The 22879-nt window shown below is 42.9% G+C and overlaps 1 protein-coding gene across 2 annotated transcripts in view; it reads left to right on the forward strand.

The window, feature by feature from the left end:
• Positions 1-22879, forward strand: part of AGBL1 (AGBL carboxypeptidase 1) — a 478919-nt gene that overhangs the window by 393469 nt on the left and 62571 nt on the right. For both annotated transcript variants that reach the window (XR_008203809.1, XR_008203808.1), the window contains 2 exons: positions 11851-11958; positions 15733-15828. The gene's annotated coding sequence lies outside the window, so the exon portion shown is untranslated. The remainder of the gene's footprint in view (positions 1-11850; positions 11959-15732; positions 15829-22879) is intronic.

A 22879-nucleotide genomic window follows, 5' to 3' on the forward strand; every position in this document is an offset into this window, starting at 1 on the left:
ATAATTGTGCTCCAGAATACATAAAAAGTGTTAACTCACTCAGTACTCAGCTCATCACTGAATGCCATCTCCCAGAAGACCCACTTCCCCTAGGCTGCTGGGCAAAACTATTCATCCCTGTCTCGTAGATGAGGTACAATGTGATGAAGGGCCAAAGATTTTCCAAGATCTTCGCATTCTCAATGGGCACAAGCTCTTCTGAAAATGACTGTCTTTTAGATGCTGAAAGAAACTAGAAAATCTGCTTTTACATGCTGCAGTGGGAGCTAAGCTGCTCTGAATGTGGTTCTTGTAGGCAGGACCTCTCACAGTCCTATGGGACTTGACCAGTACTGCACAGATAGCGGAGGAAGTTGAACCTGGGTCTGCCAAAATCAGCACTTGATCATGAGCCCAGCAGTTGACCAGGACACTTTAACACTCCCAGGAGCAGCATACTTTCAAGCTGTGATCTTGTCATTCACTCAGTGCTAATACACTGCCGCCAAAATGATACTCATCCAGATCTAAAAGCTCACATACTACACACGCTTTGTTATTCTAAAGAAATACGTGTGGGATTTATTGTGTCTCTCTCTAATCCTGGGGAAAATCATAGGTTCTGGACAGGTCAAATAAATGAACACAGAGCTCCCCTCGTCTCAGCCATATCTTCATATTTTTCTCTTGATGGAAGTCTTCATCCAAAGAAGCTAAATCTGGGAGGCTTCTAAAATGATAAATCAATTATGAAATGGGAACCTCCATTACTGTCTGTCTACTTAATGATTTGACAAGTTAATTAATCTCCTAAGTAACTGTAGAATGACTGTCTCCTCGTTAAATTATAGAAACAAACTTTGGCAGATTCCATAGGTCTTGGCACTACAGTATCAATAGATACTAGGAAGTTATAGATAATAGACACTAAGTGAGGTCAAACTGCTTCCATAGCAGTAACTTGAATTGTTTATTGCCTGAGGGTGTTTATACTGCTAATTATTTTGCTGCAGCTAATTATGGTTTGCCTGTTTACTTGTGGCTAAGTTTTCAAGAGATGCCTTTACTCCCTACAGAAAGATATCAGATCATGATAGGGAAGGACAGAACCTCCTGTCTCGTTAGAACAAAGGCACTGTCTGCCTCTGCTCAACAGACAACACAATTACAGCTGACACAATAATTGATGCTGAAGTTTTCCAGTAGAAAGATGGACACACATTATTACCCCATCAATCTTGTTCCACATGGTGTCTTGTATCTCTGTTTTATCCTACTGTGGTGGCAAATTGACTGCAGCACTCCTAACAGTCTGTTTCTTTTCCTGAGGGTGGGCTGTGACATGGAGAGGGCATCTTACAGGGCACAAGGAAAACGGTGAGCCAGCCCAGAGAAAAGACCAGTCACTGTGAATGGAAGTCAGGCTTTCTTCCACTACCTTCTTTGCATGCTTCCATTTTCGTTACACAGTGTTCATTTTTTCAAAGGAAAAAAGAGGATGTCCAACATCTACTTATTATACATGCACTGCACACATTGCTCCATTGCACTGAGAAAGCATCTGACTGTTAACAACAACTGTCCCTGATTCACATCCAGTCCTATCTGAGCCTAAACACAGACTCCTATGAGATTTCTGCCAGATCTGTGAGTATGTGGAAACCCCAGTGTGAATGAGATGTGTGTCTATTTGACAACTCTCCTGTCGCCTAATCTAAGCGTCAGTTTTGCCCAATTTAAAATAACATTTGGCATCTAGTTTTTGTCATTTTACTGCATTTCATATGCATTATAATCTATATATTAAACTCATGGTATGGAGCTTAGTCTGAAGCCTATATCTACTGCCCTGAAAAGAACTTCTGTCCATATCCTAAAAAGTCTGATTTCTACCTGTCTACTGTTTTCTCCAATAGCTGAGTAGAAAAGTATTTTCTTTGGTTAATAACAATAATACAGTTAGTCTACAAACACAATTGCATATTCATTTAAAAAACGAGCAAACAGAAAACAAGAATACAGCATAAAGCCACATAAAGTACAGTGTCTGGCACAGTTGTATTATTCCTGTAATGAATAATCACTAAAGATATTATTGTGGATGCAGTTACCATGCAGCAATGTGAACAAAATGCTTTAGATGGAAAATTGTACTTCAAGAAAATGTATGCAATAGTACAAATGTATTACTGCCCATTAATATGTATTAATTCAATGGAAAATGCCTGACTGAGCTGGTTTACATAGATTAGGATGGCAGGCAGAGAAAGGAAGCACTTGGACTTGGTTAAATGGGCTGTGAAGATAGGAGGAATCGAATCCAAAGCGCAGAGGCAAACCACAAGATAAGCTGTCCAGTTACGCAGGTATGGTTTGTTCCTCCTCTCATTCATATCAGTGTTTTTATTATGGCAGAGAATCAGCATTCCGCGCTCTTGATGCATTAGCTCTGCTCAGTCCTCTTGATTCTGCGTTTAAAAACTTTCCTTTTAATAATAATAATACAATTTGCCTCAAGTTAGCTACTTAGCAGGACTTGTCTCATTTGTTTTAGTGTATTCAGGATTCAGAGTCTGAGCTCCTGCCATTCTTGTCACTGTCAAGAGAAGCTTCTGCATGTCTAAAGTAATTCACTCACTACTCCACCTCTCTAACTTCTGTGCATGACAGGCAGAGTTGTTGCAGTTCTCTGAGCTGCACAGATGCAGTGAGGTATTCCCACAGCCTTGAGGAGGAGCTTTTGCTGAGACACATCAGTGTTTCAAATGATGCCAAATGTGCCCTTCTGTCCAGGCATGGTTAGTTACACATACAAAAAAAAAAAAAGCAGTAATTTCACTCTCCCTTCTGGCTAACAATCTTGTTATGAGACAGACTATTATGGCAGTCATATGCTCAACATAAGATATATCTTTCAGTGTGTGCATTTGAAAACAAACAGCGCAATTCATAAAATAATGCTTAGATTTGGTGGCTCTGTCAGCCACACATCCTACACAAAGTCCCACTTTTTGTATGGGAATGGGTGACAGATTCACTCTCCTCTGCCTATGAAAGAGGACACGCAAATTTGGAGAAGGTTTTGGTGAGGCAAATTAGAATAGATGCACCACAGGTAGGCATGGTTGGAGGAGATGGTAGCCCAGTATACAGATTTAGTCACCAGGAAGAGGGAATGAGCAAGGAAGAGAAACTGCCTCTGGATTGTGGATTACTGGAATATCAACAAATAGTGGATGCTCGAAGTAAAACATGCACTTGGTGGGTTTTGAGGGCATGGGCACATATCCTCCAGTGCACAGGAATTTCTCATGCTATTCAGTAATGGAATGAGTTACTACCATTACTGTCCCTTTTAGATCTTTACTAGTAAAGGAAAAATCATTCCCGCCCTAAAAAAACAAAAAGACAACAACAAAAACACCTCCACTGTGAAATGCCTTTGTGATAGCAATCAGAACAGTTTAATCTTTTGCATTCATGATAGCTACTAATTCTGTGCAGATGAGACTGCTGAAGTTAAAAAAAGAAAACAACAACAACAAAAAAAAGAACAGCTTTGCTTGGAAGAGCACCAGAGATAATTTTTACTTAACCCCATTTGTTTGTAGCATCTTCTATTTATGAGCAGGAAAAGACATGGTATTTCGACATGAATGAGCTTAATTTAGATACTTAGAACTTGTGCTTATAGCCCTTTCGTTCTGGGGCACCAGGGTTTAATCAGGCCTGAAGGAATGGAAGGGCAAAACAGAGGACCTTGTCTTTAGAAAAATATCTTTACGTGTGACCTTGCTAGGACACAAAGGTTATTCAAACCAGTGAAAAATGATATCATACATGACTACAAAAGATTTACTGCCTCCTTTGCCCAAGCAGCCTCATAAATTGACTGTGTAATCCACAGTCTTACCCACATCCTCTTCCAAATTCATCTGCCTTGCATAAAACCTAGTAATTTCCCAACAAACACAGCTGACCAACTTGAGAGCAAAGAGTGGGGTCCCTGTAGTGTGTTAAATCCCTTCCCACCAATAAAATCCTATGATATCTTTAATGGCCACTCTTTATCTAGGAATTTTTGAAATGATGGAGCTTGGATCGTTGTTTCTACCTAAGTTTATATTCACATGGCTCCCAGGGCTCTAGTGACATTCTAATAAGTGTATTGAATTTTGAGCTGTTCAAGGGTTTTGTATATTATTTATGAGAATGGATTGATTTCTCTCTCATGTGAAGGAATATATGTAAAATTGAGTTTTGTTGTGGTTGTTTCTTTGCTCAATGTCTCTGATATGATCATGGCTTCATAACGATTTCAGTGTATTATTGCCAGAGGTATTATAAAATAGGGAGACATTATCCTTCATGTCATAATTCTTTCCCTGCTGAACAAACTCAAAAGCTTTTTTGTTTGTTTGCTTATTGATTCTTATTTTAGAAAGTAGTAAATTAAGTGAATGCTGTTAAACAAGAGGCCAAATTCCCCTTAGTTTCAAGTCAGACTTCAATTAGCTATGCTTCCATGACTATGTTATGATACTATTCATAGGGAAATTATGACATTGTCAACAAATCGGCTCCTGTTATTATCATCATGAGCTCAAAAATATAGATTTCTTGTGCATAACCCTTGTTACCTTTATGAGGTTATCTTCAGCCATTGTGGTCAGAAATAGTGACAGGAAACACCTGCAAGTTGCATTGGCATTGTAGGATGGATCGGTCTCAAAATAAGTCTGGGAATTAGAGGGAGAAAAAAAAAAAAGAGAAAATATAGGGTCTTCAAGATGCTCTAGTTTCTGCCATTGAATTGTTCCAGCTGTGCAGCAGGTGTAATCTATAGTCCTCAAAGGTCTGAGTGGCCAAAACCTATGGGACGCAATAAGTTTGTCTCCTTCCACTGTTATTTCACTGTAGAAAATGTCAATAGGGAATTAAAATTCACTGACTTTCACAGTAAGAAAATGAGGAGTTATCAAATTAAGTTAGTTGAAGGTAAGTTGAGAGCATACGGGAAGAGGTGTCCTGTACACAAAACATTCTTCATTTCCTGGATGCTACATCCTTATAAGGGTTCAAAGACTAGACAATGTTTTGGCACTTTTCAAAGGCTATTATGTTTTCTTGTCTTTATTTTTATAATTTTCCCTTCAGTTAATTGTTAAGCAGCTGTTGCAGCATGCGACTTCAAAGCACCCCTGGTGTTGTTCTCAAAAACAAAACAGCCTGCACTTACACCAATTTGCTTGTAAACACCAGCTTACCAGTTTCCAGCCTGCTAAACTGTTCATGCCCATCGTGTCAATCTGTTCTTCCAGTGCAGAGATCACTCTATAAGTGCCATCTAACCCACTACAAACTGAGGCTGCAGGCTATGCCTAGAGAAGAAAAAATAATGTATCTGACCTCACCAGCTATAACTACATTTTATTGGAGCAACATAATTTAGATTGACCACTGTTGTCTGAATGAAGGGCAAGGTCATTTTAAAACGTAAATAATGTGTCTCTGTTGTTGGGGTGTAGGATTCACCTCTGAAATTCATATTAAAGGGAATCTCACAGCTATCAGGGAGTTGTGAATATTGTATTTCAGTCTGAGCAAAACATACCTAACTGCAGTGCAAAAATACGTGTTAGAAACTGAACTGGTAAGATATGGGACACTGAGAATGAACACAAATAATTCTAAGCCAAGGTACCAGCAGGGGATTGATAGAACATATAACCAGGAGATTGGCTGTTTGTTTCCTTATTCATACTGTTTTATGATTTCATTTCTGCGTGCTGATTAAAAAGTGGCTAAAAAACAGTGATGGAGGTGGAATATTCTGGGAATGTACTGTGCATGTATCCCTCAGACCAGCTATGATAGCCAAGCCTTTTCCATCTTCAACTTAGCAGGCTTTTTAAAAATCATTTCTCCAAACTGATGTTCGCTATTCTGGTGGAATGAGAACATTCTCTGAAATCTAAGCTGAATGTGTCTGTGAATACATTTTTACTTAACAGGTACCTTTTTTTTTTAGCAGCCTTGTCCTTTAGGTTAAAGTGGTTTTGTTCCCACCTGGTGTTTACAGCACTGATATATTCATGAATTGCAAACACAGCTATCTCAGTCTTCAACATCAGGCTATCTGGTAGGACTATGACTCCAGTCTCTCAATCATATCAGTTCCGTGGCAGCTCCTTTTTCTGACTTCACCTCTTCAGAGTCAGTCACCAGATCAAAGATCCAGCCTTGCACAATAGGTTCGGTACTATGAAGCAGAAACACACTAGCTGCTATACCCCAACCTCACACTGTCATTTTTAATTATGACATCACATTGATGAGTCATAGCTATCTACCTTGCCATCAGTCACAACATCCATATTTTTCTCCTTTTCTGCTACTTAAGTTCATGATATTACAATCTATACTAGTAGATCCCATCTTTTTCCTGTTATTCCAACTCTCAAAATCATGTAACCTTTCTTGTATGGCAGCTCAATCCTTCTTCCCATTTCGTAGAATCATACAATCACCAAGGCTGGAAAAGACCTCAAAGATCATCCAGTCCAACCATCCACCTATCACCAGTATTTCCCAATAAGCCATGTCCCAAACGCTTCTTGAACAAGAAGATTTTCCTAATATAATAAGCAGAACCTCCCCTGGTGCAACGTGAGGTCATTCCCTTTCAACCTACTGCTGTTACCTGCGAACAGAGGCCAACCCCCACCTCACCACAACCTCCCTTCAGGCAGTTGTAGAGAGCAATAAGGTCACCTGTGAGCCTCCTTTTCTCCAAACTAAATAATCCCAATTCCCTCAGCTGCCCCTCATAAAACTTGTGCTCCAGACCCCTCACCAGCTTCTCTAAAAATACTCAAGGGCTTTGAAGTCTTTCTTGTAGTGAGGAGCCCAAAGTTGAATGCAGTATTTGAAGTGCAGTCTAAGCTGTGCTGAGGTTTTCCAGGTTTGTACTCACAGAAAAGTATCTGCACTTTTTGTGTGTAGAGCATTTATGAAAGTTTAAACCAGATTAGCCTCCAGGAAGCCTCTTTAGGACACCCCATACTACCCCTCCTTTTAGCTGACACTTCATCCTTGGAACAAACCTGTTGTTGTTTTCCCTTCAGCTGTTTCCTTGTTTGTTTTACAGTGCCTGTGCTGTACCCCTTATTATCCAATGAAACAATTTCTCATGCAACACCGTATCGAATGCTTTACTGAAATCTAGATAGATTAGATCTACTGCATTTTCTTTGTCTAGAAAATCAATTATCTTATGAAAGAAGGATACTGAGATAGCCTGAAACTCTGTATCTCTCTATTTAACATTTAATCCTGTTTTGCATTTACTTCCATGCCTCTAATTATTCTGTCCTTAAGAATTACCCTGAAGACTTTGCATAGTCATGTCTACTAGTTAGCAAATGCCTTTGACCTTGGTTTGCAAAAACTGTATGCAGTGTGGCTCATAGTTAGATGTAAGATTCAGGTGCAAACATCAGTACTGTACCACGATATGCAACTAGAAGAATCTGTGCATGGGGACTGCAACAGGGGAACTAAAATAATGCAAGGCTAAAACCAGTAGAAATTCAGCAAGCTGTAAAGGAGGCATAAATATTTGCCCTATTCTCATACTGTTATTTATAACCCTATCAGAGACAGGATTTTGAGTTGAAGAACCTTTAATCTGTCGTTGCACAGCTATTTTAGTGGTTTTCTAATGAGGATGAGCTCACTTTGCTTCCTCCAAAGTGTACATTGCAGAAAAGGTTTTGGGGTGTGAAGGTTCTTGTGCAAAGAAGCATCTGCAGATCGACTGACTGAATTATGTCCTTTTACCTATTCTGCCTCTGGTGTCCTATCCACAATCTCCCAAAGAGAAATTCAGATGTGACAAAAGTATCTTCTGCACCAATGCTTGATATTTTGCTAACCGCTTCACATCCTCCAGAAGTACAGAACCAGTAATTGGTTTTCCAGGAGCAACACCTCAGAGAGAAATTATGTTATTTTCTTCTTCTCTTTTCTCTTGTTGCTCCTTCCAGCTCCATGAAATATACTATCCTCATCATACCGAAGCTGCCATAAATGAAAGTCTGTCAATGCTGCCATTATGAGCCCTATTTTTAAACAGTTTATCATTCAAAGGCAAAGATTCATTTTCTTTCCTCGCCGTGCTGGGTGAAAAAAGGTCAGGTTTGGGCTGCAGTCTAAAATATATTTCCTCTGAACTTTTTAGCATGAACCTAAGTATTGAGCAAAGATGGGCCAAGAAGGATCCAATATGAAGAGACACCACCGCTTCGTCCTGTGAAGCCAGGCACTTTGCTGAGGTAGAAACCTAAGTCTAAAATAATGAATAATCATGCTTTATCCTGCAAGGAGTCTGGACTGGATTCCCACAGTCAGGCTCCCTCAGACTTTGGGAGACACATGAATCAGATCTGTTTTTCTAATCTGTGCTCATAGAAAAAGAAATTATCTCAGCTCTTTTTAAAGCAGGCAAGAATAGCAGAATTTTCCAGGAACCTCAGGGAGACAAAGAGCAGAACACAGTGTCAATAACTCTACATAAATTTAAGCCTCTGAATAGGCTTTTGGATTCTACTGGGATGAACAGGGAAGTAATACTGAAGGGAGAGAGATCCAGGAATGAATGAGAAATTTGACCTGCATCGTAGACAGATGATCTGCTGGAAGAAGAGTAAATGTAGGGTAGCACAATGGCAGTTAACCTCCCTGCATCCAGATTTCTCATCCATAAAATGATAGTAATGATACTTGCCTTTGTGAAGCATTTTGAGATCTGCGGTGGAAAAGCAAAGTATAGAGCAGACATTGTTATTTCAAAGGGACACAGAATAGCAGGAGTTCATAGATCCAGAATTGCAAAATAGACAAATATTGTGGGAAGAACTGCGGAGGTCAGTTGTATCCTATAGTTTATTGTAGCTTTAATAATGTTGGTGGCTTTGCTATTCAAGTGCAATATTGCAGGTAATTACTCTGTTGCTCCATAACCATCAGGGTGGGGATAGAAGCAGTTTATTTCTCTGGAAGAACATAATTGGAACAGATAATCTGGTATGGAACAATTAACAAAGTCAATGACTTTTCTGCAGTTTTCCTAGAGATACTTCCACAGATTCTTGTTTGTTTTGATCATTCACCAGTTTCCTCAGCCAGCAGTGAGGTTGTGGAAACTACTTTCCTTCTCAAAGATACCTACATTTTTCTCTGTTGTGGATGTCAAATGTAATGTGATTCCTGAGCAGTTGTACCCAATTTTACTTCTTACACATCACTTCTCAGCCTGGCTCAGGGTATAGTTCTGGGGTAGGCGCAGACTCATCCCTGAACCCCTGCTGCTTCCAGGGGTCATGCTTGACTTTGCAGGATGCCTCCTTTCATCTTCCCATGCACTCCTTAGTAGTGTTTACTGAAGGAAATCAGAGTGAAATACAGCAGAGCAGATTAATATCCATCATGAAGGGATGTGGGGAATATGCAATCACATAGCCTGGATGCTTGGCAGCTCTTTGTGTTGCCAATGACAGGAGAGGAAAATCAAAGTGAAAGGTGCATGCATCAGAGGGGCATGGAGAAATCACAGGGGATTCTCATCTGAAGGGTGGCAATGAGGACAGACCACAGCTAAAGCCAAGCAGAGCATGCATGCCAGGTGACCAAAGCTCCTGAAAACTGCCAGGCTGATGGCCCCATGGTCGTATCCCAGACCTCATGGCTCAGAGAGCATTGTAGATGTTTAGATAGCTGTAATTGGGAAAATTTTCAACCGAATAAGCTCCTGAGTTCATCCACGACGAGATAAACTGTCTCCTCTATCACACGTGTTTGAAGACGGCCAGGCGAAAACGAGTTTAGTGAGCCTGCATTGCCATCTCCCATGCAGAAGGGATGAACTGAGAGGTTGAGAAGGGGGAGCACGCAGCCATCGCCTGCCCAAGGTCCGCTGCCACCTTTGCAGGTCGCCTGCTGTCCTGTCAACCTCAGTGCAGGGCCCTCGCCTGCAAATTGCCACCTACTGCCTGCACAATCACGGACATTTCCAGCAGCTTTGAATACCCCCATCTGGATAATAACAGAGCAGGAGCTTCAGGCCAGGCCATCCAGCTGAGCTAAGTACAGGCCTGAGGAGCTGTGCTGAGGAGAGCGGTTCTCTGGCAGCATGCAATCACCCTGCTCGATTCAGGCAGTGTCTCCTTCCCTCCACCTGCCTCAAATCCCACCCCAAACAATGCAATATGAGGTCTCTGTGACCATGCTTGAGTCAGAAGGCATCGAGAGATTGGCATTCTTCTGTATGTGTCCATAGGCTGGGTGAAATGTCTCACTCCAGGCTTTTCTCTCCCTGCCTACAAATATGTTACACACCCAGAGGAGGGCTGGCTGCTTCTTTTGTCCACTGAATGGAATATCAACCTCTGACCTGACTTCCTAACTTATCCCCAGTCCTCCTCTGCAAAACCCATGTGCCTCCTTCACTGCACAGACACAGAAATCAGATGAGGGAAGAGATGTGGAGTCCTCAGTACAGGAGAGATGTGTGCCTGTTGAAGTTTGTTCAGAGGGCCACAGAAATGACCCAAGGGATAGAATATCTCTAAAAGGACAGGCTGAGAGCTGGGGCTGTGCAGCCTCAGGGTCAGAAGGCTCCAGGGAAACCTGAGAGTGGGTTCTCAGTACCTAAAGGGGCTATAAGAAAGAAAGGGACAGACTCTTTAGCGGAGTCTGATGCGATAGAACAAGAGAAAACTGTTTCTAACTAAAAGAAAGGAGATTTAGATTGGATATCTAAAACTATTGGATATCTAACCCTCTGGCATAGGTTGCCCAGAGAGGTGGTGGGTGCCCCGTCCCTACAGACACCCAAGGTCAGGCAGGACGGAGCTCTGAGCACCTGATCAGCTGTAGGTGTTTCTGTTCAGTGTGGGGGAATTGGACCAGATGGCCTTTAAAAGTTCCTTTCAACTCTAATGCTTCTATGATTCCCCTCACTCCCTTTCTTCTCTCATGTTTTGCTTAAACAGCAAAGAAACCCCTGGGATGAAATGCAAACCATTCTCATAAAATTTGTATCGCTCTCTTCAGGGCCTTCTCCCCACATTAGAACTGAACATCACAAAAGCCAGTCTGCTGGCTGGAACAAATACAAATAACTGCAAGAAAGGTATGATAAATCAAGCCCACATTGCTGCTATACTGTGGTCTGAATGAGGGGAGCTATCTTCCATCCCTGATGGAGCTAGCAGGACGTTTTTATGTACCAAATTACAAGAGGTTCGTGATCACTGAGCAGAGACATTAACGTAAAGCCTAGGGGTGACTTGCTGAAACCGTAACTAAAGCAGTTCCACACTGTGTCCAAGAAACATCTGCCTGATCTCTTGCATTTGTGGAATCACTTTTTAGATCGGAAAGACATTTGGGGATTATTTTCTTTCATTGGTAATGCAGTTTTAGTAACACAGCAACTTTTTTGCAATTTTGTATTTGCTTCACTGAATCTTTCTCAGAGGCTGGAGGGGGAATTCAGAAACTTCATTTTGACATCAAACTTGTCACTTGCATCTCAGTGTTACATTTTGTGATTTTCCAACAAAATATTTTGTTCTTTCCATTGTATATTTAGTTTAATGTGAAATCACCTTACATTTAATGTTTAAAGTTGTGCTCAAAACCCAGCTATTACCTGTTACAAAGGGACAAAAAGTGTCTTGATCAAGACCATTTTTTTTCTTTAACTTTCAGCTTGAAAGCAACTAGTCAAAAACAATACAGAAAAGAAGTGTTACTGCTAGTGAACCGAAAATTCAATTACCTGAAAAGCTGTTATTCTCATTTCAGTATCGGGTCTTGACCACAGAGGGTGGTTAGTGTGCAGCACTGCAGTACGCACAACCCAACCTGCTGCAAAATTGCTCCCCGAGATGGATCCCCTCCATTGAGGACAATGTAAGTCAGACATTAGAAGGTAAGCTTTCCCAACCAAAGGCAGAATCAAATTCAGCCCACCTTCCTTAGCTCACCTAAGGTCTGAGCTGCCACCTGGCCCTACCTATTTCTCTTCACTGGTTCTCAAGAGTTCTGGGCCAGCACTGTACCAAATCAGAACCGTTCATTCTCCATGAGGGAGGCTGACCCAGGAAGGCTGTGGAAATGTAGGGTATGGTTTCACATAACTCCAATTCTTCCATAACTTGAGGAGTACAGAATGTATACCAACACTGCAGGGCCTTTTTCTGAGTTGGGCATGGACTTGCTCTGATGCAGCAGGCTGAGAATAGCCTATAGGGAAGATGTCCCTGACTCAAATGCTGCTGTCATTGCCAAGATCATTCTGTGAGCTCAAAGAAGGATCCTAGACTTGCTGCTGGGCTCTGAGTATCACCTTCTGCAGTAGGAGAAATGTAATACTGCACAAGGAGAAGATGAGGCTTTATAAATTTCTTAATCCATTTCTCTGGCCAAATAATTTCTACACATAGTTGAAACCTTCCTGCCTCTGACTCATCTCATTTTGTGCTCCACCTTGTCTCTGGGATGAAACCCATCAAATTCTGTCATCCAGAATGAGGTTTGACAGTAACTATAAAACCTCCCTGGGGAAAGTGTGAGTGCAAGCAGCTGCTGAAGCCACAACAATGGAACTGTGTGGCAGTTCACATATCTGCCCTGCGTGCTGTCAACATATCACCCTTCCAAATACACAAGCGATGCTCTTTTGTTGGCCTGGCTGATGTACCACCACTGCATCTCTCTAGCACAGCTCAGTGCTTAGGGGAATGCAGGGAGGCAGCTGCAGAGCTCCCTGTGCAGCATCCTATCCAGATTCTGTTCTCTCAACAGCAGCAGAGTCTGTGAGAAGCCAGAGTGGAGGTTATCTTCTGTGGCTGCTACATGGCTGCATCGTCCCCATCTGGCTCAGATGTCAGGCAGCCACTAGGGAGCAGCTCTTTTGCTACTGTGATAGGACTGTGATCTTTGCTTTTTCCAGTAGCTTGATCTGGTTTACCCAGGGAAATCACAGCAAGTGCATTGTGCCAAGTCTTGATCCCAGTGAAGTCAGTGACATGGCTCCAGTTGACCTCAGTGGGACCATGATTTAAGCAGCACCATGTAATTCCTATAGGCTTCCTGCACAGTTTATGAAGCATATGTGCTCTCTCTCTCTCTACATGCTTATTTGACTTTCACACTCTTGATGGAAATGTGTCTTTATAAATTTACAAATAGCACAGCAGCTGTGTGTTTATATAACCTCATTTGAGGGCCACAAGTATTCTCACCCTTGTGCTATTAATATTTATACTGTCACAACCACATACACACAAATACCTTGCACACATACACATGCATGCTGTGGAACAATATGGAAAATAGATTAAAAACACTTCTTAGTCAGTCATGCCCTTAAAAACAAAAACAAAAACAGACAGGCAGAAGTAGATTTTTGGAAGACATTATAAAGGAACTTTTTTATTAGATCCTGGTGATTTTGTGCAAATCTCTGTGCTGTTACACCCTTAGCTCCTGCACAGCAACACCTCTCTCTGATTTGAAGTCATCAAATTGCAAGTTTAACACAACAAAGTCAGATATTTCAGCCAGTCAGGAGATAGACAATTAATAGGGCACGCAGGACTTTGAGCACTGCAGGCTATTGATGACAGGGCAAGTGACTCCAGCTGCTGGTGGTGCTCCCCAGTCAGTGCAAGCATCATTGTTCAGAAGGCCACAATGAAGCTGGTGAAAAGCTCTTGGCGGAAATTATTCTCCAGCAAAAATGCAGAATCAGGCTGGTTTAGTGAATCTGCAAATTAGTCAACTTGCTTCAAATGCAATCAGGAAAAGAAAAACGGCCAAAAATACAGCCTGGAAGCTTTATTTTGATGATCTCAGATGAAACATTTTGATTTTCTCAGCCTGAAAAAAAACTTAGCATTTTTGATTTTACCTCCACTTAATTTTTGGTATGCCAAAAGACTAAAGCAATTTACCCCATATTAATTATTTCTTGCTTAGCTGGACAAAGAGATTAGAAAGTATCATTTAGGAGTGGCCAGGTGTATTTTTTTCTCTTTCCCACCCTCCACCCTGATTTTCCCATTCAGTCAAATGTAAGGAGACTGATCCAACCTTTATTTAAAGGCCCTAGGAGCAAAGAGCAAACACATGAAAGTGCAAGTAAGATGGTCTGTGTGCACTCATTTGCACAATGTGCACATGAAGTGAAGAGCAAGCAGCCTTGCTAAGTCCCCTCCTTTCTTTTTGCAAGGAAACTTTGCTATGAGACCACATGGCCACTCTGATGCCAGCAAGTTCCCTGCAGATGGAGAGAGCAAATAAAAATGTGCATATTTACATTATACATGCAGATTAGATAGTGTGCATTCCTCACAGCCTGTCCCTGAAACACCCTCCAAAATGAGTGTGGGGGAGAATGCAAAGTTGAGTCCAACTCTGTTCTCTCATTGTCTCCCACACTCATGCTCTTAACCATGTACCCTGGCTGATTAACCCTTTCCAGTACCCTGGGCCATGGATAAATCTGCCAGTGCCTGGCGTTCTCTGCCTTAGTGCAAAAATTGGAAATAGTTTTTCGTAAAGCACTGCTAAACTCAGCAGACAGCAGTAGTATCTGCAGGAGGGCAGTGGTAACAGTGTGGAAATTAATTACTGCATTTCTTAACCTTTGCATCTCATCCCTGAAGGTCACTCCAGGCACCCCTCCTCAGCAGCCACAGTCTGCTCCCTCTCAGATGTGGTTTCACCCTCTCTCTAGCGCCTGTTCTTCCCCCAGTCTCATCTTCCTTTGCCCTGGAGGGAATGACCTAGAGCTGTGTAATACCTGCTGAGTGTAAGTGGCTGCTTATGTCCCTTCCCATAGACATCCTACCATGAGTTCAGTGCAGGGAGAAGTGGGCTGTTTGCGGGAACAAGGAGCAAGCCAGCAATGGGCCACTCACTGTCTGCCCTGGGGAAGGTCAGCTGGAGCTTCTTTGAAAGTACATGTGCAGAAAGAAGAGTAGTATCATCCCTCCTTCCCCCCATACCATGCTGGATGATGTTTAAACTCTAAAGCTCTTGTTTTTTGCTAGGCTGTGCCCTGAATGCCTTTCCATTTGCAGTGGAACTACCAAGGAAAATCATCAGCTTGCTCTTTGTCTCCCTTTCTTAAAAAGCCTGGGGCTTCTCCTCCTCCACAGCTAGACATCTGCACCTACAAAAATCTACAAGGAAAGAGGTCTAGGATCATCTTTCATTGCCAGAACCAGGGTAGTAAGAACCTCTGGGCAATGAGGAATCACCCTTCTAGGTGCACACACTCCTGCTCTCATCTGTATCTCCGCTCTCATGCTGCAGCACTCATGTTTGCCCTTCCAAATGAGGTTCCTCAGGGCATTTGTTCTTCTTGCTCTTCACGCTCATTCACACATGCTTCCCTCGCCCTCCCACACAGCTCAGCATTGCAACTATTAGTAAGTTATGCCCCATTTCTCTCCAGGAAATCCTTGCCGGGCTCCTCCAGCTGCCACCTCGCTGACAGATGTTCCGCTCAGGCCCCACTCTATCATTTTTACATAGTGGCAGCCTGGTTAAATATTTCACGCCTCGCTTCAAATTTTTTGTGCTTCCAGTCACAGGGAATAGCATTGCCAACTCCAACATGGGTCATGCATGACCCTGGGGTGCTGATCCCTGAACTCTTTCTGGTCTTTCTCACAGGTGGGGCACAACGCTGTGCTTGGGAAGATGCTTTCCTTTGAAATAAGGCTGAGCTACAAGGAAAACTGCCTGCAGAAGAGCTTTGCTGAATTTAAGGTATGGAAGAACGAGAGATTCATGGCATCTCTTAGGCAGATGAATAAATTATAGTTTTTGATATATTTTCAAAGGTGTAGTTTGGCAATTTATATCCATGAAATGTAAATGCCTCTGACTTCTGCCATAGAAAGAAATCAACAGAAAAGCATGAGGTTATTAAGCACTGCAGAGAGTGATATGACAAAAAAAAGAAGAAAAAGAAAAAAAGGAAAAACCAGAGTGGTTGATTCTGGGATGGAGCCCTTCCTTTCAGGAAAGGCACAGAGGCCCTGGAGTGCATCCAGAGAAGGGCAGCAAAGCTTTAAAGGGTCTGGAGCACAGATCTTATGGGCAGCGGCTGAGGGAACAGGGGTGGTTGAGTCTGGAGAAGAGGAGGCTCAGGGAAGACCTTACTGCTCTCTGCAACTGCATGAAAGAAGGCTGTGACAAAGTGGGGGTTGGCTGCTGCTCCCATGTGACAGTGATAGGACAAGAGGTGAGGGCCTCAAGTTGCGCCAGGGGAGGTTCAGGTTGGATATTACAGAAAAATTATTCTCCTAAAGAGTGGTGATGCAGTGGCACAGCTGCTTGGGAGTTGGTGGTGTCACCATTGCTGGAGGTGTTCAAGAACCATGGGGATGTGGCGCTCAGAGACATGGTCAGTGGGCATTGGGGGGTGGGAGGGGGCTGGGATTGGATTCAGTGATCTTAGAGGTCTTTTCCAACATTAATGATCCTATAGTTTTAAAGGGATGTAAGATTTCTTGAGGACAGTGCAGGTTTTAGAGATTATGAAAAGTGAGTCTTGAGGTATGGTGCCATCTCAGCTCCTACTGACAGCCTTTATAATGTTCTTATTGCTGTGATAGCAATGGTAGCAGAGTAAATGAAATATGACTTAAAATCATAAGGAAGCTGAAACAATTTCCTTGTTTCATGTTGCACATTTACAGTCTCTTCTTCAAAGATCTTGCACATAGCTATTTTATTTTGTTCTAAATTGACTCTCACACCACTTTCACCAGCATAATAACTGGATGCTTCCAGTATTACACAAGGAACGTGACTAACATCTCTTACAGGTTGTTTGTGACAGTTCTTCCTTCTCAGGAAAGATATTATGGGCTGGACCAAAGCAGCTGTTTCTGACACTGATAGCTCATATGGCTGTGCAAGATTAAAATTGTAGTCGGGGGGGGGGGGGGAAAGAAGCAGCCTATTTAAGGTCCCAAATCAACCTCTAAACATCTGTGAAGACTTAAAATTTGCAAATCACATTTTTAAAGAGCATCCAGCTCTCATTCATGAGGCGTATACAATATAGCACATTCAGAGCTTTGCAGCCCCGTTTACATTAGAGCTTCATCAGGTATTTTTGAGCACTGTAACTCAGAAAGTCAATCCCAGTGCTGCTGAGCTCTTTGAAGATGCAGTGGACCAGCTCTCAGAATGGCTAGCACAAAGTAAAGCAATCAATCAGCCCACTGCTGTTCTGAGGTATATGAAAATGTGATGATGACCCCAGGTTTTACCGTAGAAAGGGAGCACCTGATGCACTGTGTGAGAGAGGTTGACAGATCACCCACCACGTTTACAGCATCTTAAATGCAGACCTGGAGTAATTTTTTTATTTTTTTTTTTTAAATTGGAGGAAAATAGTTAAGTCAATGTGGCACAAAGTAGCACGCAAGTGTTGCGAATAAAAGCTTCAAAGGGTACTAAAGTGCCATTGATTACCTTTGAGAGGATCTTAAAGATCTCAAGTCTCAATAAAGGACTTACACATACACTGTAATGTGAAACCATCATCTTTACATTTCCAATAATCACTTCTTCTCCAGTAGATGAATTCAGACATAAGCATGCTGTCAGGAGTTTCTAACTAAAAGTACACAAGGAAATCACAAGAAGTTACATTCCTGTTAAGTTCAACAGTATTATGCCCTTAGAAGAGCCTCCAGCGTTCACCTCTGCTTTGGCAGCCAAGATTTTAAGGGGGATTAACATGCTTAGTCTTTCTGATGGCTAAATATCTTGCCTACCTGGGAATCCAATCAGAATTCAGAGGTGGCAATAAGATGCCTCATCACCTTTCTCTATATTTTTATTGTACCTCATACCATGGCTTGTTTTATAGAAATAGAATCTAATAAACTAAGATCATATACTTTTGGGGAGAGGAGAGGAGGAGAAAATTACACGTTTGGTTGATAATGATAACAAGATTGCCATATGAAGCATTTGAATAGATACTGACTGTCATTTTGAGGAGGAATTTAGAACAAAGCAGGATAAGCGTGGTGTGGATGAAGCAGATTTAAACCTGACAGACTGCAAAATGGAGATGGGGAATGTAAAGGGAAATAATTCACTGTTTCCTCCAAGGACCTCTAGCTCTCCTGAAAAGCAGTGATCTCTAGAAGCAGGCATCCATGGGTGATTTTAGTCTAGAAGATAAACTCACTGTCCTCCAAGACAATGGCCTGAAGAGAAAGAGAAGGAAGAGGAACAAGAGTGAGCTGGTATTAATGACAGGCAGGTATCTGTGCTGGAATACTGTACCATGTGCTGGTCATCACAGTTCAAGAAAGCTGTTGATGCTTCGGAAAAAGGTGCTTCAGAAAAGCCACAGTAATCCCTCCAAAGATAGGAAATGTTGCCTTTGACTCCACGACCTTTATCCAGGTACCTTACCAAAGACAAGCTGATGGGCTGACATTGTCCTCAAGGAGAAAAACCCAAGGAGAAAATCACATTCATTTCGCAGGGGAGGATGGAGACAATAAAATCTAGAATACCTTCTCCAGTGGAGTTTATGGCAGGAGCAGAAGCTACAAGCCTAAAGAGTTTTGTGCATTTATCATAAAGCATTTTTCCACCATCACCTCACCTTTCTTCAGTACTACCTTTGTTGTTATTTCAACCTTTGCCTTGAGCCATTTCTCTCATTTGTTTTTGATGCTTTGGGCTTGTTTTAAGCCTGCTGAGTGATGATGATTCCCTGCATGGCTTTCCAGGGAAGTTGAGAGAGAAGAAATGACAATGAGGCATATTCTGGGAGCACAGCCTTCTACATGCACAGGGGCAGGCCACCTTGTGAGGGTAAAACTGGTGCCAGAGCCCCACTCTCTCCCTTTCTGTGCCAGTACCTGCATGCTGTTAACATGCAGCCTGCAGCACTCTGACAGGGAGCAGCTTGTGTTTGCAGAGACCTCCAAAAAGGGCAGTCTGGAAATGTCACAACTCCTTACCTTTGCAGCCAGCTCTTAGGAAGTGCAGGAAGAAGCTCGGTGAGGCTGTATAGAGATGCTGTCATGCAGGAAATCTTGGCAGAAGTCTTCCATTGCCAAATCCTCTCGTACAGCCACACAACCAACCCAGTCATGTGAGTGACAGCTACTAACAGGCCATCTCCCTGCCTGGCCCAGGTCCAAGTCACAGAGCCGATGCTTGCTAGCACTGTGCTGCACTACCTAGGCAGAGCTGGACAGGTGGTGTGGGCTAGAAGCCAAGGAAAAGCAGTTCATTCCTGGGGAGCGATCTTCCATCCGATGCAGCACATGGCTCACACTTTAAATTCAGAGGAATTTGGTTAACTTGTTCTTTTTTGTCTGAATAACACTTCTTTTTTCTTCCTTCCTTCCTTCCTTCCTTGCTCCCTCCCTCCCTCCCTCTGTTCCTTCCTTCCTTCCTTCCTCCCTTCCTCCCTTCCTCCCTTCCTCCCTTCCTCCCTTCCTCCCTTCCTCCCTTCCGGCTTCTTTTCCTGTTGTGAGCACTGAAACTCCATCACAAAAGCTTCATCATTTCTTAGTTTGTTATTGTAGCCTTTCAGCACTATATGTCTGCTAGTGCACCTCTAGCCATGCTGGAAATGGGAAGAAACAACCAACAGCTCCTTAGATAATGTAAAAAGATCTGCAATGCAAAAATGCCTTTCTGCCAGCAGCCATCCCCACCTGCATTTCTGCACTTCTCCAGCAACGTAGTGATGCTACCATGAGATTAGAGATTTAACCGAGGTCTTCTTTAGCTTCAGGAAGATTATTTACAATGGGAGGTATTTTTCAGAGTGCATGACAGCACTGTGGCAGGAGGGAGTTTCCTTGAGAGGTCCCTAATAGCCCTCCATGCATTTACCATTCCTTAGTAATCTCTCCTCTTCAGGCCTACCCAACCCTGCTTAGCTGGTTGCTGCTGAAGGAATCAAAACACAAGGTATGGCAGCTGCATGCACCCAGTGGGAAGAAAATCCCTACATGCACAAGCCTAAAAAAGAGAGAGAAGGGGAGAAGGCACATTAAAGAAAAGACATTTGCAGCAGGCTGATGCGTCCTTGACCGAAGGAGACATCAAAGACAGCTTCAGTGATTTACTCTTTGACAGGCCAGCATCTCCATGATTCACGGAGCTGATCAATTAGGTGATACATTCCCCTTCCCCACCACCCCTTTATTTTTAACAGCTTGTTGCCAAGAGTGGAAACGCTCCAGAACTGAATGGGCACCAGCATCCAGACCGTGTTGTGAGAGCTAAGCTGAGCATCCCTGCAGGTCTAAAGGGAGATCAGGGCACAGCCAAAAGGGATTTGTCACAGGGAACGTGGGCACCTAGCCCCCATTGGAGGTGAATGCCACATTTTCCTAGGTCTTACGGTAGAGATGATGTTGCCCTTCCATTTCACTGAACTTATGTCTATCTCTGCCTTCCAGATTCTGCGCCACGTGAAAGCTTTAAAAGCCTTCCAGCACTTGAGTCCTTAAGCCATATGCAAACAGAGCCTTGCCCCTTTAATACAGATGTCCTCCTGAACATATATATGTACTCCTGCAGGCAGTGAAAGAGACCCTTTCTTAGTCTTGGAGGTTAAACCCAAAGTGACCCTTAGCAATTCCATTCAGGAGTGCAGATTTATGCATATGCAAAAATAAAAGGTGAATACAAGAATGCACAGGCATCCTTTGTTCTTGTGCATATTGATGATGTTCAGGTGCCCTATTCACACTGCATTCATTTTACACATGCTTGCGTGTCAGCATATATATATACTCCAACCTAAATGTATGCACCCCCCTAATGCCAGTGGCTTCTCTGCTGATTGCTAATGGGGAAAATACCAGTAAAAGCAGCTCTCCCATTGTCTGCCTCCTCTCAGTCATTCCAGGTGGGATGCAGGGATGTAAAGCATGATTTTACATCACAAACCAACAGCATCTGCAGTAACAAAACCCTTCAGAGCCATTCCGTTTTGAATCTTTGACATCTAATGATCAAAAATAAAACAAGAATCCTGCATTTCCCAAACACCACCTCGAGGGAGAGTACAGAAAACACCAATGCTGGCTGTCCTATTGCAAATAGAGAGACACAGTCACAGCAGAGCAATTCTTGGTGAGGAGAAGGTGTTGGGAAGCACTGAGGCTGGGAAATGCATCACACAGGCTTCTGGGGCCATGAGCTGCAGCTGGCCAAGTACTGCAGAAAGCAGCTCGGGTTCAATGTTTGTGCTTCTTCCCTCCTGATGACAAGCTGCAGAAGTCTGGCTACAATCTCATCTAGACAGAGAGATGGGAGCAGTTGTTGGGGTTCAGAGAATAACTCCCCATTTACGGGATGTTCTAGAAGCCCACGGACAGAAACCATTTCAGGAACACACATGGGGATGAAAACACTTTGAGTCAGAGCCAGGGTGTGAACGAGGCAATCAGCACTGGGATGCTAAGCCAGCCATATCAGCAATTGCAGTGTTTAAAATTTCATTGAAGATAATATCACAAATCCGTATCCTTTGTGCCTGCAAGTCCTCTCTTCTGAACACGGCCGCTGTTGTGCTTCCCACGTGAATACACTTATGCACAGCTCAAAGCAGCAGGAATGAGTCTGAGCAGGCACAAAGCACCAGGAGAAAGAAATAGTGCTGCTTTGATATAAATCCAGGTTCAGGATAAAGGTCCATTTATTTCTGAAAGAACGGAGATTTCTTCCCTACTTTGCTCAGTAGCTGTGACCTGTCCTGGTGCTCGATGGTAACTGTTGCAGGGTAAGTCTAGGTGAATGTTTCACTACTGATCTTTCTAGAAGGATGATGGTAACAAAGAAGAGAGGACTGGAGATCACCATCAGATGGAAATTTGGTAGAGAATTTGGGAATTAACACAAATTTTACTCTTGTTTAAGGCCAGACTGGATGGGGCCCTGGGCAGCCTGATCTGGTGACTGGCAACCACCCACGGCAGGGGCTTTGATCTCGACGATCTTTAAGGTCCCTTCCAACCTAAGCCATTCTGAGATTCTGTGATTCTGTGACTCTAAGATCATGAGACATAGCATGGTTGCATGGCGAAGAACTCCTCCGTCTGGGTTCAGACTGGAGATCTCTCTCATATCACTCTGTCTCACAGGGATCAGAGAATGGAGGCATGAAGCTGACAGTCCCAGCATCCCCCCACGTAGCACTGAGGATGTTCAGCATTCCCAGCTGAGCCCTGGCTCTTTCCAAGAGTCTCCTGCAAAAACAGAGACATTGTTGAATATTCTCTGATTTGATCTGGATGAAATCTCTCATCAGATCCTGCTGCTCTTCATGGCGAAATACCCACAGGCAACAGAGTCCAATTTTTACCCGTTCAGCTTCAGGCATAAATTTGCTGTTTTCAAAGCGGAGACAGCATCAGATGGCAGAGCAAAGGGGAAAAAAAAAAAAAAGAAAAAAAAAAGTCTTTCACCAGCTGTGAAAACTGCCCTTTTAATTTTCATGAAACGATATGAGACGAGAACAAAAGAACTGTTCTGCTGGTTGCTTCATTCATTCCTCACTGGTATAATCGACAGCGAGTGTTTCCATTGAACTCTTAGGTGTCATTAGCTGCTGGATCTGATTTTGGCTTCCCTCCTTTTCTGCTGGTGAATTACTTCCTTCAAGAAATCACCTCCTAAATTCACATTCAATTTTGGGGGGCAAGTTCTGTTCTGTTTGTGACAGGAAGATGGTTTGTTCCTCTTGTCCTACCCAGGTTTCTCTGTTGTGGTAAATTCTCTACCTGTTTCTGTTACTCCACTTTGAGGCCTCCCT

This window comes from Tympanuchus pallidicinctus, unplaced genomic scaffold (assembly GCF_026119805.1).
Source record: "Tympanuchus pallidicinctus isolate F22 unplaced genomic scaffold, pur_lepc_1.0 scaffold12, whole genome shotgun sequence".
Taxonomy (NCBI): domain Eukaryota; kingdom Metazoa; phylum Chordata; class Aves; order Galliformes; family Phasianidae; genus Tympanuchus; species Tympanuchus pallidicinctus.